At 41.6% G+C, this 15,155-nt stretch overlaps 1 long non-coding RNA gene across 1 annotated transcript in view; it reads left to right on the top strand.

Moving 5' to 3' along the window:
• Positions 1 to 14,479, top strand: part of LOC311238264 — a 58,544-nt gene extending 44,065 nt beyond the window's left edge. Inside the window, exons 2-3 of the long non-coding RNA XR_014620342.1 lie at positions 12,792 to 12,902; positions 14,255 to 14,479. This is a non-coding gene — a long non-coding RNA (uncharacterized lncRNA). The remainder of the gene's footprint in view (positions 1 to 12,791; positions 12,903 to 14,254) is intronic.
• The last annotated feature ends 676 nt before the right edge of the window (positions 14,480 to 15,155 follow it).

Genomic DNA, 15,155 nt, shown 5'->3' on the forward strand with positions numbered 1-15,155 from the left:
CGTGTCCATTCCTTTGACTAGCCCCACCCGTTCATTGTAAACAATGATGCATGTAATTGTATTAACGTTATTCTGTGTTATAGCTATGCTATACGTTGTATTTCGTTTGTTAGCTATTTAGCTAATGTTGATAGCATCAACGCTAGATCTTTAATCTTTATTTAGCAGTCCAGTTTCTCCGGGCAGTAGCGAGTAACTACTTGGGTCTAAAAACAGCTATACTACAAAGAACGCTACTTGGTTAAAAGGAGCAACACTATTGAGAAATGTAGTTAAGCTATGTGGCGTTGCTAGTGCCCCACGGAGCTCTGTAGTAAGGCCAGTGGCCCCCCACACGGAGAGTGACTGACAAGGGGTACTGGTTCCGCCTCATTAAAACAAACGCGCAAATAGCAATTAATCGCGCCCGTCAAAATCATTGCATTCATTTTAATTATCGCGCCGATTAAACGATTTATTGCTTATCGCGGCATGCCTACTCACTGTATCTCTCTCAAACAAAGCTCCATGTTCTCCAGTAATATCTCTTTAGCCAGGTCACTTGCCATTGCCACACTATAGTAATATATACTATTTATTTATTTATTTATTTATCTGAGTTTGCAATGCATGTGTCGTGTCATGTACAACTAACCTCGGTCCCAGCTTTATCAACAGAACCATTTTGATTGACAGTCGATGCTGCCAATTACGTCACACCGCTAGCACCCACCTCCCGCTGTTCTTACCACCAATCGGCAAGCGCCTTTACTTCCGGGAAGTCCGCCATTGATTTTGACGAGAGCTCAACAACAAAGCTAATAACTTTAGCTCCCCGTGGCCCACGAGTAGATTACCAGCGCAGGAGTACTAAACGAGGCATAATGATTTTACTGCAACGAATGTTATAATAAAAGCTTTTCTATACATTTGTCTGATTGAAAACTTTATTAACAGATTGCAGAATGGGTACAATTCAGTACGGGCTCTCTGAGCAAAGGAAGGAACTGAGATATGAATGAGTAATGCTTGCTATCTGGTCGGGTAAATAATATGCTGATGCTATTGAACGTGTAACTATATAACGTTAATGCCACAAAACGAATGCCTTTGTTAATCATAAGTAACTTTGATGCAGTAGGGTGTGTGTGTGTGGGGGCGACGTTGTGCAGGTCGCTTGACTGAAACTTTTTTCAAAGTTTGAACGTGTGGGCCAGATTGACGCGACACAAATTGATGGATATTTATCGGCTACTGCCATCGGCACATTTGAGCTTATCGGCCGATAGGCCGATGGCAGTCAACAAGGCACTTATCGGCCGATACCGATACCCGACCGATACCCGACCGATATATCGGTGCACCCCTAGACGAGACATGCCACAAGAGGGTGCTATCAACTTAGTCCCTATAAGCAAAAAGGGGGTCAATGCAGTGAAAAGTGCTGTATAGAGCCATGACTGAATGGAACAAATTGCCAGATCACACCTCTAAAGAAAAAACAAAATCAAGTTTCAAAAGACAATTGAAAAGGCATCTAGAAACCCAAAGATTGTAAGTTAATTACACAGCAACACACAGTAACACACACACGCGTGAGTCAGCCCTTATCAGTGCTAGGGATGGGTACCGAATTTGGTACTTTTGAGGTACCGAACCGAAACACGTCGGTACTTGATTGATTGATTGATTGAAAACTTTATTAACAGATTGCAGAATGGGTACAATACAGTACAGCTCAATACACACAATTGTTAAGGGGATGCAGACCAGAGAAAGACTTTCGTCTTGTTTACATCAGCGTCCCCCATTTTCAATTCATCAGGACATATATGACATACATGACATACAGATAGTCAGTACTGCTACATCTATACATTTATGACATACCAGATTTGCAAATACAGTACTGTTTGTGATACAGAAGGAGTCAGGAAAAGGGAGTATATACATTTGACGTAGAAACTGTACATTGGAGGAGGTTGGGTGGGGGGGGGTTGGGTACACTGGGATATTGACAACCATACTGGGTAATCTACATTGGAGGAGGTTGGGTGGGGGGGGTTGGGTACATTGGGATATTGACAACCATACTGGGTAATCTACATTGGAGGTGGTTGGGGGGGGGGGGGCACACTGTATAAACAAGCAAAACTGTACATTGAGGGGGGGGGGGGAGACACTGTACAAACAAACAAAATTGTACATTGGACTATTGACAACCATACTAGGTAAATGACTGTACATTGGCAAAACTGTACATTGAGGGGGGGGGGGGGGGGGAGACACTGTACAAACAAACAAAATTGTACATTGGACTATTGACAACCATACTAGGTAAATGACTGTACATTGGAGGGGGTTGGGTTAGGATATTTACAGGGGCCAGTGTTTAATTGCAGTCTCCTGTAGGGTACTACCGAGTATCGATTCAAGTTACCCTTTCTTTTTTCATGTCAACGTTCACACGCACAATATATGCTTACCTAGGATTTGACTTGATTCAACAACAAAGCAGTCGGAGCAATGGCAAGCCGAAAACGGTCAAAATTGTAGTTATTTTAAGTTTGGATATTTTTTTCACAACTGATGTAGGTAAATAAAATGTCTTGAGACTAAAGTACCGAAAAAAGGTACCGTTGGGTACCGGTATCGAGTCACAGGTACCGGTACCGTATCGGTTCAAATGTGAAAGGTACCCATCCCTAATCAGTGCGATTCATTCTTCTCTTTAATTGTCATTTCAGGTAGTTGTACCTTAAGATAATTGAAGGCTGACATCTGTAAATGCAGATCAAGTACTTTATTCTTATTTTATTATCATCATTATTATTATCATTATTTTCTTTCCAATGAAATAAAAATCAGAAAATAAGTGGTATATGATGGAATATACAAAAGTCAATGCTTGAAGGAAAATGCACGTCGGAAATCTTTTATTTTTATTTTGTATTTACTTTTCTGTAAAAGTCTTGTTGAATGTAATGTTTTATGTTTTGTGTGGACCCCAGGAAGACTAGTTGTTGTCATGAAACAGCTAATGGGGATCCTAATAAACTCAACTCAATAGCCTACAATCATAACAATTAGACAAGTAAGGATAACAATCAATTAAAACAATGTACAACTTGATTGGCAAAGGTTGGAGATCCACGTTTTGCACGTGTCTTTTCCTCAAACCGTACTACGCAATCGGGCATGTGAAAAACAATGTTTTCTGGCCTATGGTATTTTCACCCAACCTCATAGTATGCGGTTGAGCACAGTAGAGGTTGGGTCTACCAGCTAGGATGGAACCATATTCAGGGCTGACCTTCGAAGCTTTTTTTGGCAATCGAAGCTTCGGGGCCGAGCTTCAATTTTAATTCGAAGCTTCGGGAAAAAAAATAAAAAAAATAATTTTTTTTTTTTGATTTTAATTTTTAATTTTTAAAAAAAAAAAAATTAAAATTGTTTATCTTATGTTGTGGGACTTCTACAGCACTTTCATAAACTTTGTTGTTTTTAAATGTGCTCTATAAATAAAGTGGGTTGGATTAATTAATTAAGTAGCCCCTTTCGTGACTGAGCCAACAAGGTTTCACTCGGCTGTGTGATTTAATTCAAGGTGGATCGCTGTTGTCGTTTGAACAACTTCAGATTTCATGGGAACTACCAATCCCCCAAATCAAGAATGTTTAAGATGAATGAAGTAAGATTTTGATTATTTGAAATATGGCCTGTGTAGACTAAACTATGCACAGAATTATGTCAGTCTACAAGGTCCGGATTCTACATGGTCCGGCAATGTAGACCTTGTAGACTCCACTACAGACCAATTATCAGTGAATGTTCATGCATTTTTAAGAAGGGAAACGTCCACAAAAAAACAAAGAACTCACCAAAACATCTCAGTAGCACCTTATCTAAATTTTATTTCCTATTTTGTTTATTCATCCCAGTATCTTTCTTTCTTATGTGTGGAATTCTACAAGGCATGTAGGTGTATATGTATTTGAGGATGATATCCTTCAAACAGGCAATAGTGATGATATAATTTGGGCAGTGCTGAGCTGGGTTACTTTCCTCCAGTGTATTTGTCCCCCGGCCCCACCCAATGGCCCCATGCGCGCACACGCACGCGCACACACACACACACACACACACACACACACACACACACACACACACACACACACACACACACACACACACACACACACACACACACACACACACACACACACACACACACACACACACACACACACACACACACACACACATTTACATTTAGTCATTTAGCTGACGCTTTTATCCAAAGCGACTTACAAGTTCTGTACGACAAGACAGCAAGAAGGGTACAACTCTATCAGCTGAGTAACAATGTTTATCAAAGTGTTGCGTGTTACAGTGTAGGTTAGTTTATTAGGAAAAGTGCATGACAGTAAGGTTAGTCACGGTTAGATTTTTTTTTTTTTTTTTTTTTTATAAATCATTTCAGATAATGGTTGAAGAAGTGAGTCTTTAGTCGACGGCGAAAGATTGGACGGGATTCGGCTGTCCTAACTGGGATGGGTAGTTCTCACACACACACACACACACACGCACACACACACACAAATCGAAGTAAAAAAAAATTGAACAAATTTTTTTTTGAATTATTTTTATTTTTTTTTTTTTTATTTTTTTTACTTCGATTTTTTTTTAATGTTCGAAGCTTGTGCCATCGAACGAAGCTTCGAAGTATTTAAGACAGCCCTAACCATATTGCAGCCATTTTACCTGGGTCCAGTTCTAATCTGGCTGTAGAACCTATGATGAAAGAGGTGTGTGTTATCTTTACATTCCTTGTATTTTTCTACCAATACAGTTTTTATTAAAAGTAATGAGTGTAAAGACAACTGTCTGTATAGAACAGGAAAAAAAGATTCTGGTTGAATTTTGATTATAGTAGACGTCAAACCACGCGTTCATTCATGCAGATAATCTCATTCAAATCATTATAATTGTGAATTTATATTTATTTATATATCAATTCTTAATCATACATGATATAGGCTACTGTATGCCTATTATTATTCATGTAGCCTTCATGGTTGTTCAGAAAACACACTCCCATTGCCCTAGCTACTAGCCTGACAGACCCATTGAAGGCTACGTAAACCTTTTCTGTGAATTCTCCATGCTACATACTATACTGTATGATTTCTCCATGCTACATACTATACTGTATGATTTCTCCATGCTACATACTATACTGTATGATTTCTCCATGCTACATACTATACTGTATGATTTCTCCATGCTACATACTTGTATGAATCCTCCATGCTACATACTATATTGTATGATTTATCCATGTTACATACTATATTGTATGATTTGTCCATGCTACATACTATATTGTATGATGTCTCCATGCTACATACTATATTGTATACACAGGGCGGAAAAATGGTAAAAAAAAACAGTAAATGTCTGGAAGCATGGCTGCCAAAGATTTACTGTAAAATCACATTAAAATACCAGAATAAAAATAAAGTGGAAAAGCAATTAATTTACAGATAATTTTGTTTATTTCTTTTTGCAGTGAAACACTGTTATTTTACAGGTTTATTCCTACATTATTATGATCAAACACCTTCAATAAAGTGACAGAACTTAAAGTTCAGCAGTGAAACACTGTTATATTATCATATAGCTTACGCTCTGCTCGTAGTGGAACCTTATCCCTTTCAATCTAATTCTGAATAAAATGTCTCTACATGTACACACCCATCCGCCTGGCCACACCCACATCCGCTCCTCTACATAAGTGGGGACGTGGCCATACTAACAGCTCCTTCCCTATTTTCACCACGACAAGTGTCTGTATACACCACTTGAGTTTAGTGCCGAAATAGTTGTTGGAAAGGAGCTACGTGGACATTGTATCTTATTTTTCTCTTTCTGACCAATTTACGAGAAAAGCGAAGACATAATGTTTGCACCTTCGGAGGGTTTGGACGCTCGCAACGTCACCCTTCACCAGCGCTTCTCCATTGCCGTGTCGTCCGTGCGTCTCTGACTCCGCGGTCGCGGCAGTCGGATACGCCCGGGCGGCGCCCGGTGGTCAGTTTGCCTCTCCGAGGGGCCGTTGAGCCTCCATCTCCCGTGAGATGGCCTGGTTCCGGCCCTGGTTCCCCCGCCAGTGGACAGTCGGCCGACAGGCCGACAGCTTCTCTGGTTGCTGGGGATTTGCGACGCAGACTCTTCGCCTCTGCTCGCTCTCGTCGTTAATGGCGTGGCGTTGCCGCAGCCTCTGCCTGCACCTGTTCCTGATGACATGATAGGTCATCTCTGGCAACGTCGTCCTGTGAGAGAGATGGGCGTTGTATGCCCATTCTTCCCATCAATGGAGGCCTGCGTGAAACAGGGACAGGTAATCTCCCGCATCACTGGCCATACCCCCGCCTAAGTGCCAGTCACGCGGGTGGCGGGGTTGGTCCAGGGGCTAAAGGACGGGGTGCCTCGGCTTGATAGCCCGATGGCATCCATACTTTGTCCCGAAATGGTGTGGGAGCCGTTGCGTAAGCCAGTTCCCCAAGGGAAATTGGCTAGGCAGATGGCTAATTGGAGTGACCAGGTGTATATCGCCACGACTCAGAGCCTAGTTGCGACTTCCAACATCGCGCAGCTAGCTCGCTACATGTCGGGGATGATGGCGGGCGGGTCGGTATTGGATGACCATCACCAATATCTTCACGCCCAGGCGGCTGGAGCCATCTTGCACCTTACCCAGCTGCAGGCGATAGCCGCCGGGAAGGAGCGCGCCCTGGCCACTCTATCCCAGGGCGACCCTGGAGCAGGCCCGGGTGTCGGAACAGAAGAGGATTCCCCTGCTCACCACCGTCGCCGCTTCTGGACCTTCGGCGAAGAAGGCCAGGAGTGGAGGGAGTGCCTCGTCCGCCGCAGCCACCCGCCCCACGCCCGGAGGTGACGGTAGGGATCGACGTGACCAGGCCTCCCAGAACCGTTCCTCCGGGCCGGCTCCCCGTGGGGGCAAACACCGCCCTGCATGCGGCAGGCGCCGCTAGTGACTCCCCTGTTTACGCCTGTCCCCTTACCCTCCCCAACATATAATTTTTGTTACTAAATAAAAGGTCCCTCCTGGTGAGGGACTGTTTTTTGTTACAAACTGTGTTTATTCACTATATATTGGGGATACGATGTATAAACCCTCACCTACCTGTGGGGTTGTGTGTTTGCTTAGAGAGTAGGATAGTTTCTTGTAAATTGTTCTGGTCGCTATATGTGTGCTTAGCAAGGCCTGTGGCTAGCACTCGGTCGAAAGACTTGTCTTCCCTCATCATGAAGAAGAGTGAACTTTACCTTTTTTATCTGAGGGGGTTGTGTGTATTCTGTTACGTTTGGGAAACATGGCATCGAGTCCACAACCAGGTTAGACTGTTAGTCTACAGAAGTAATCATATACTGTATGTAGCTTGTACCAAGGTCTTTGACCCTCTCTTTAATTGTCTGTTTTCTCTTTACTTGGTGAAGTACATAAACACGGGTGACGTGTTCGCACATGAGCCTAAAGCCTTGTATATAAAAACCCGTTCGCAAACGAGTTTATCGTCTGTGGCTGGCGTGCAGATGGTTGAGCTTATCCTAGTGCAGTGGTTCCCAAACTGTGGTGCGCGCACCCCTTGTGGTGTGCGAGCGCCCTCTAGGTGGTGCGTGACATGAAGAGGCTACCGATACCGATCTTTCCCGATCCGATAAATTATTATTTTTTAAATATATATATATATTTTTTCTTATCCCAATTTTTCACATTACATTCACCCTGAATGTTGACGTTATCCAGGTGAAAAGATAACTTCATTCAAGCGAGGCATTGCAATCCTTGACATTAAATCATTTGATGTATAATTAAATCAAAGGAAATGCGTTTGTTTTGGCAAAATTCTTCTGCTCTGTGTGACAATAAATAAATGAATGATGATATGCAATTTAAAACCAAAACTAAGGCCTCAGTATGAGTTTAAGACGTGAACGTGTTTGTTGAATAAAAAAATAAATAAAAGAAAATCCCTTTATTTTATTTTTTTTCGATCCCGATCTTCGGAAAATCACGTGATCGGCCCCGATCACATGATCGGATCGGGACATCCCTACTTTAAATCACACATCAATAGAGTCGGGATTCAGAAAATATCATAGCACTGAAACTGCCCTCACCAAAATAATCAGTGATCTCCATCCTTATCCTGCTAGATCTCAGTGCAGCATTTGATACAATCGATCACGATATTCTAATCGATCGTCTTGAAAACCTTGTCGGTTTCTCAGAACATGTGCTAAGCTGGTTTAAAACATGCATCAGAGGGAGGAAATTCTATGTTAAACTAGGAGGCCACATGTCTGAGATATATGACAACAACTATGGAGTTGCACAAGGGAGTAGGTCACTAGTCTCGGGGTTATCATAGATTCAGAACTGAACTTCAATTTTCATATTAACAAAGTAACGAAAACATCGTTCTTCCATCTCAGAAATATAGCAAAAGTACGGCCAATTATTAATCAAAACGATGCTGAGAAGCTAAATCATGCATTCATATCTAGCCGGTTAGACTACTGTAATGCACTTTTCACGGGTCTCCATAAGAAAACCACAGAGAGGCTTCAGCTAATCCAAAACTCTGCAGCCCGACTGCTAACTAGAACCAAAAGGAGAGAGCACATTAGTCCAGTCTTAGCTGCTTTACACTGGCTTCCTGTAACATTTAGAATTTACTTTAAGGTCCTTCTCCTTACATACAAAGCTCTAAATGGACAGGGACCTAGCTACATCGCCAACACTCTAATAAATTACACGCCAGCAAGAACACGGCGATCATCAGCTGCTGGACTACTAGAGGCTCCCAGAAACAGTCTAAAGAGGATCGGTAATGCAGCCTTTATCAACTATGCCCCAAAACCATGGAACAAACTACCCCAAAACATCAGGGAAGCCAACTCACTAGACATCTTCAAAAGACAGCTTAAAACCTATTTCTTTGCTCAGGCATTTAAATGAAACATCAGGGACATCCTGACACAAATTGTACTTACCTGCACTATTCTTACCCTGCCTACTTTTATACACTTCCTATCAAATTCATGTGTCGGTTCTATGCTAATTTTATCTCACTACCTCCTACTGTATGCACTGTAATTTTAAGAGAACTATTTTATCACACTTTTTACTTCTTACTGATGCACTGCTCTGTTTATGTTAAATACCCTGTTGTATGTCCGTTCTATTTTATAATTTTTAGACTATTTTTAAACTGAATCATTTTAAACTATTTTTATTATTTGTATTACTGGATGAAACTGTAAACAGAGAGCCTATTGGGATGCTAGATCCTAATGTGAAACACTGTGATTTACCTTACCTTGCTACCTCTATCTTTTTTATGCTAGCTTATGCCTGTATTTTTTTTTACTGTTGTGAAGCACTTTGAACTGTATGAAAAGTGCTATACAAATAAATAAAATTATTATTATTATTATCAACAAGGTGACAAAAACATAATTTTTCCACCTTAGAAACATAGCTATGGTACGGCCGTTTATAAATCAAAAAGATGCTGAAAAACTGATCCATGCCTCTCAAGCCGACTTGACTACTGTAATGCACTTCTCACTGGCCTCCCAAAAAGAACCACAGAACGACTCCAACTCATTCAAAACTCGGCAGCTAGGCTACTAACTAGAACCAAGATGAGAGACCACATCATTCCACTATTAGCTAACCTACACTGGCTTCCAGTAACATTTGGAATTGATATCAAGGTCCTCCTCCTTATATACAAAGCACTAAATGGAACAGGACCAAGCTACATTGCAAATTCTCTAGTCAACTATGTGCCTCCTAGAACATTGCGATCATCTACTACTGGTCTATTGAAGGTTCCAAGCCACAGTCTAAGGGAAATCGGGGATGCAGCCTTTGCAAACTATGCACCAAAGTTATGGAACACACTACCTATGGACATTAGGGAAGCTAGATCTCTTAATATTAAAAAAATATATAAGCTAAAAATGTACCTCTTCACCATAGCCTTCTAATACACTCTGCTGTTGATTGTACTGTAGCAGTATTTTACTCTGTTCATTCTATTGCATAATTTTACTATTTTATTGCACTGTCACCCTAGGTTATCTTGCTAGCAGCTTGCTAGCTGTATTCTAAATGAATAACAAAATGTTATAAATATATTAACTAAAGGAACATAACATAATATTAAATGTTGTTACTGACATAAGAAAAACTGGTTTGAGAAATGGAAACAATTCTAGTTTGGCTGCTTAGCTGATACCAAGGCAACAGCAGTCTTAACTAACTAACTTGGCTAACCTTTCTACCTCAAAATAAGTCCTAATGTCTATGCAACAGACTGTCTTAAACTAAGTTTATGCAACTAGCCCCTGGTATGGTGCAGCTGTCTGCATGTTCTGAGTTACTTTACTATTGACCATAGTCAAAGTATTGTTCTTATCAATTGAAACCCAGCTGCATGATTTCTCAGGCCTGATAGCTCTGAGGGGGGTTTGCTTCGCATGAGAGCATAACAAATGGCTATTGAGCAATACACCTATCAACAACAGTTAATAATCTTAATTGTTTATTAAATCAACCTCTCCAAACTATTTAATGTATGGAGAATGGTGTGTCAGTGCTTTAACGTTAGGTGCTTTGCTAAATTTGTTTCGCTAGGACCCTTCCATGGCACTCTTCTGTAGCATTGCTTGCATACAATATGGGCTGCTGCTGGAATCATTTACCTTTCCTAGTTTTATTCATCTTGAAATGAGCCATTCAGAATTGCATCCTCAATCGACCTAGTTAGTACCACCTGGCTTGTATGTGTGTGTGTGCGCATGTGAAGAGACCTTGGGAAAATGTGCATGTACAAGATGGCAGCCCGCTCATAAATCTTATCTTTTCTACCTAAAGTTGAAAAAAAAAAAATCTATATTTAGGGCGGCTGGGTGGCGCAGCGGACACTGCACTCGTCACCAACGCAAGAGACACCGGTATCGAATCCGGCTGTCGGCGTTGCCTCCGGCTTGGGCTGGCCGTCATACTAACTCAATTGGCAGAGTTAGCGGGTGGGAAGTCGATGGGTGGTAATCTGGACGTTGTAAACAGCGACTCCTACAGGTCGGTTGGTGCGCCTGCACAGCAGAGACAGGAAAATGGCGGGGGCAGTGTGAGCCTCCTACACGTTACTCCTCGCCAAATGAGAGTCCGCGCTGGCAGGTGAAAAGATGCGACTGGCTGCCTACACATGTATCGGAGGGGACATGTGATGGGCTTCTATCCTCCCTACAACCGGCCAGTGGGGGGCACATGCGAGCAATGATCAAGACAGGGGAGGGGAGAATTGGCACGGCTAAATTGGGATGGGAGAAAAATTGAAAAAAGAGGAGAAAAAGTTGATACAAAAAATGCCATATTTAAAATTTTTAACAGTAAGTTTGATATGCTATTGCTGGATCTTGAGTATTTGATCTGCAATGCCTAGTCTGACAGTTTGTTCTGAATTTAATTCAACGGTACAGGCTCGTGCACCACTGCTATGCTTATATGCCTATATCCCTATGCCTACTATGTTACTGCGGGAATCCTATACTACTATGCATTCAGAGGGAAGCACTGAAGTTTGGCACAAACAATACCACTTACCCTTAGCCACCAGAGGTGTACCCCTCCTGCTGACTTGTTGTACACAATTTGTAAGTCGCTTTGGATAAAAGCGTTAGCTAAATGTAAATGTTAACCCATTTAGACCTAAAACGCCTGCTAATAATGCATTATATAGCCTGCATATGTACACACAAATGTGTTTCCTGGTTTCAATGGGTTAATGGAGCAGCTTGCTCGTTACAGGCACAGAAACAGCCTGTTGAGAACATGACAACAGAGGGGTATAGAGGCTGCTAGAATGCATAATCTTGAGTGCTTTTTGTTTCGCAAAAAAACATATCGAGCCCAGCTCTCTGCGTTGCTTCCGGCTTGGCCGGCCGTCGTACTAACACAATTGGCAGTGTTAGAGGGTGGGAAAGCCGGTGGGTGGGTCCTGGTTGTTGTAAACAGCGACTCCTACAGTTCGGTTGGGGCGCCTGCTCAGCGAGGAAAGGATCTAAGGGGGGTAGTGTGATCCTTCCACATGTTACACCCTCTCAGTGAGAGTCCGCACTGCCAGGTGAAAAGAAGCGGTTGATTGGCTACACATGTGTCGGAGGAAGCATGTGATAGCCTCCACTCTCCCAGACCGACTGTAGGGGGTAGAGTGCGCAGCGACCAGGAAGGGGATTGGGAATTGGCATAACGACTAACATTGGGATGGGAGAAAAAAGGAGGGGGAAAAAGATTAAAAAAAATTAAATAAAGATATGTCAAAAACATATTTATGGGACCTCAAATACCTATATTAACTAGTTGAAAAGGACTAAAATATGTCCCCTTTTAATAATCATCTGCAAAACACAGTGCGTTTTCTCAAGGTATCGTTTCAGCCCTATCAGTCCAATCTTTAAGAGGAAGTTGACTAGATTCATTATGACAACCTGCTGCCTTTAGGCTAAATGTGATGCGAGTCCTCTTGTTTGTAATATTCCCAAAATACTAATTGTTGTTTTGCAAAGCTTGCATATTGTGTGAGTCTTATCAAGCTGCTCCTTCCAAGAAATTGGTAATGCCGTTTTGAATAGATTATTTTCTTTTTGGTTTTAAAATGCTTTACAAAGTACTGGACTATACATACTATAAATGTCTCCCTCTGCCCCAGGTTCACCCAGCAACCTACTGATTATTAAAACAGAAGAGGAGGAGGACACACTTGACCCACCCGGGGATATTTCCTTTCAGATGAAGGAGGGCGACACAGACCAGGATATCGGTATGTTACTTTCTCTTTCTACTAGGGAGGTTAACAATTAATCAAAGATCGATTGATTGATTGTTAAGGATTTACTCAAACACATGACATTTACTCAATCTACTATCAAACAATGATATGTTACATTGTTGTCTGTCTCTTATTATATTGTAGCCATCAGTAGAAAGGTGTATTTTCAAAGCATGTTTCAATGAACAGATAGAGGGTGCAATATAACTATGACGAGGAGGCAACTACATCTGTGCCTGGAAAATAAGTGAGGGGAAAAAAACAAGAGCGACAGCAACTTGCTCAATTAAGCAGGCTAAGAGAAGTGTTGATTTTGAAAAAAGTAACAAGTCAAATAAAAAACGATCGATATGGTTGACGGCAAGGAGAGCTTGCAAAGTTCGGAGTTGCTTGCGCAGCTAACTAATGTTACCGCTGCTCGCAAGGTTGCATTGACGACAGACAGCTGGACTCCCATGACGACCGAACGCTATGTTACTGTCACTTGCCACTACATCATGAGGACTGGCGAGTCACCACGCGTTGATGACTCCAGGGGGACTATCGTAGGTTCTCTAACGAACTTCCTACTAGGTTATTTACAAGGAAACTTACGAGAATGTTGGTGCATGAGGTCCATTGAGAGCAAGTACATCACACAATATAAAATAACAATAAGAGTAATAAAAACAATATAAACAATTAAAACAATACAATTATAATAGAAATAGAAATATTTTGAAACAGCTGCAGACTGACAGAATTATTAGTGTTCAAATATCTAAACTGACTAATGGATACCAGTGTATTGAGTTTCAGAGTGAATTGTAAGATGTTCCATGTGTTGGGGGCAGAGAAGATAAAGAGTTAATTTTAGGTACCTGAAGTACAAGCCAGTCACTGGAACGAGTAAAATCCACAGGACCATTTCATCAGTGTGGAGATATCGGATGGAATATCACCAATAATGGCCTTTTATACGAACAGATGCCAGTTAAAATTACTTCTCTCCACCAGGGAGGACCAACTTGCCATTGACCAGGGCCTTCTAACAAATGCTAACATGTTCTGTTTACAATATACTGATAACACTGACCACACAAAAGCTTAAACGCAACAGTTTCAAAATGAATGTGTATCTTTTGTCATGTTTGTAAACATCGGAGTACAAAATAATTGTATTTAGAGTTATGATGAACTAACCACAAAGCTTATTTTCCATCTAAAAGTAAAGTGCTTACATTTTGTGGATTTAACAAAACTTTGATTTGACCTTTTTAGTCATCCCTGTTCATGCTTGACCCTCTATGTTCTCGTAGTTGTTTTAGTTAAATCTCTTTTTTCTTCCCTCTTTTCTCCAACAGATATCTTCCCTGGCCTTCCCTCCACTAACAAACAGAAGAACATTGACAAACCAAGGCAATGGTTTGACCAATATGGGACAAACGTTACTACAGAGAGAAATCACATACCTTACTCGGTACCAGTACCTTACTGTGTACAATACTGCTGTGACAAGTGTGGAAAGTGCTTCAGAAAGTCATATGAATTAGAGCGACACCAGCGGATTCATGGAGAGAAACGATATGAAAAACCCTACTTCTGTGACCAGTGTGCGAAGAGCTTTAGTCAACTGTCTCGTCTGAACAGACATCAGAGAATTCACACAGGAGAGAAGCCCTACTCCTGTGACCAGTGTGAGAAGAGCTTTAGTCAACTGTCTCGTCTGAAAAGACACCAGATAATTCACACAGGAGAAAAGCCCTACTCCTGTGACCAGTGTGAGAAGAGCTTTAGTCAACTGTCTCGTCTGAAAAGACACCAGATAATTCACACAGGAGAGAAGCCCTACTGCTGTGACCAGTGTGGGAAGGGCTTTAGTCATCTGATTAATCTGCAAACACATCAGAGAATTCACACAGGAGAAAAACCCTACTCCTGTGACCAGTGTGAGAAGAGCTTTAGTCGACTGTCTAATCTGAAAAAACACCAGATAATTCACACAGGAGAGAAGCCCTACTCCTGTGACCAGTGTGGGAAGAGCTTTAGTCTTCAACATAATCTGCAAACACACCAGATGATTCACACAGGACAAAAGCCCTACTTCTGTTACCAGTGTAAGAAGAGCTTTAGTCAACTGTCTCGTCTGAAAAGACACCAGAGAATTCACACAGGAGAAAAACCCTACTGCTGTGACCAGTGTGGGAAGAGCTTTAGTCATCTGATTAGTCTGAAATTACACCAGAGAATTCACACAGGAGAGAA

This window comes from Notolepis coatsorum (assembly GCF_963971535.1).
Source record: "Notolepis coatsorum genome assembly, chromosome: 12".
Taxonomy (NCBI): domain Eukaryota; kingdom Metazoa; phylum Chordata; class Actinopteri; order Aulopiformes; family Paralepididae; genus Notolepis; species Notolepis coatsorum.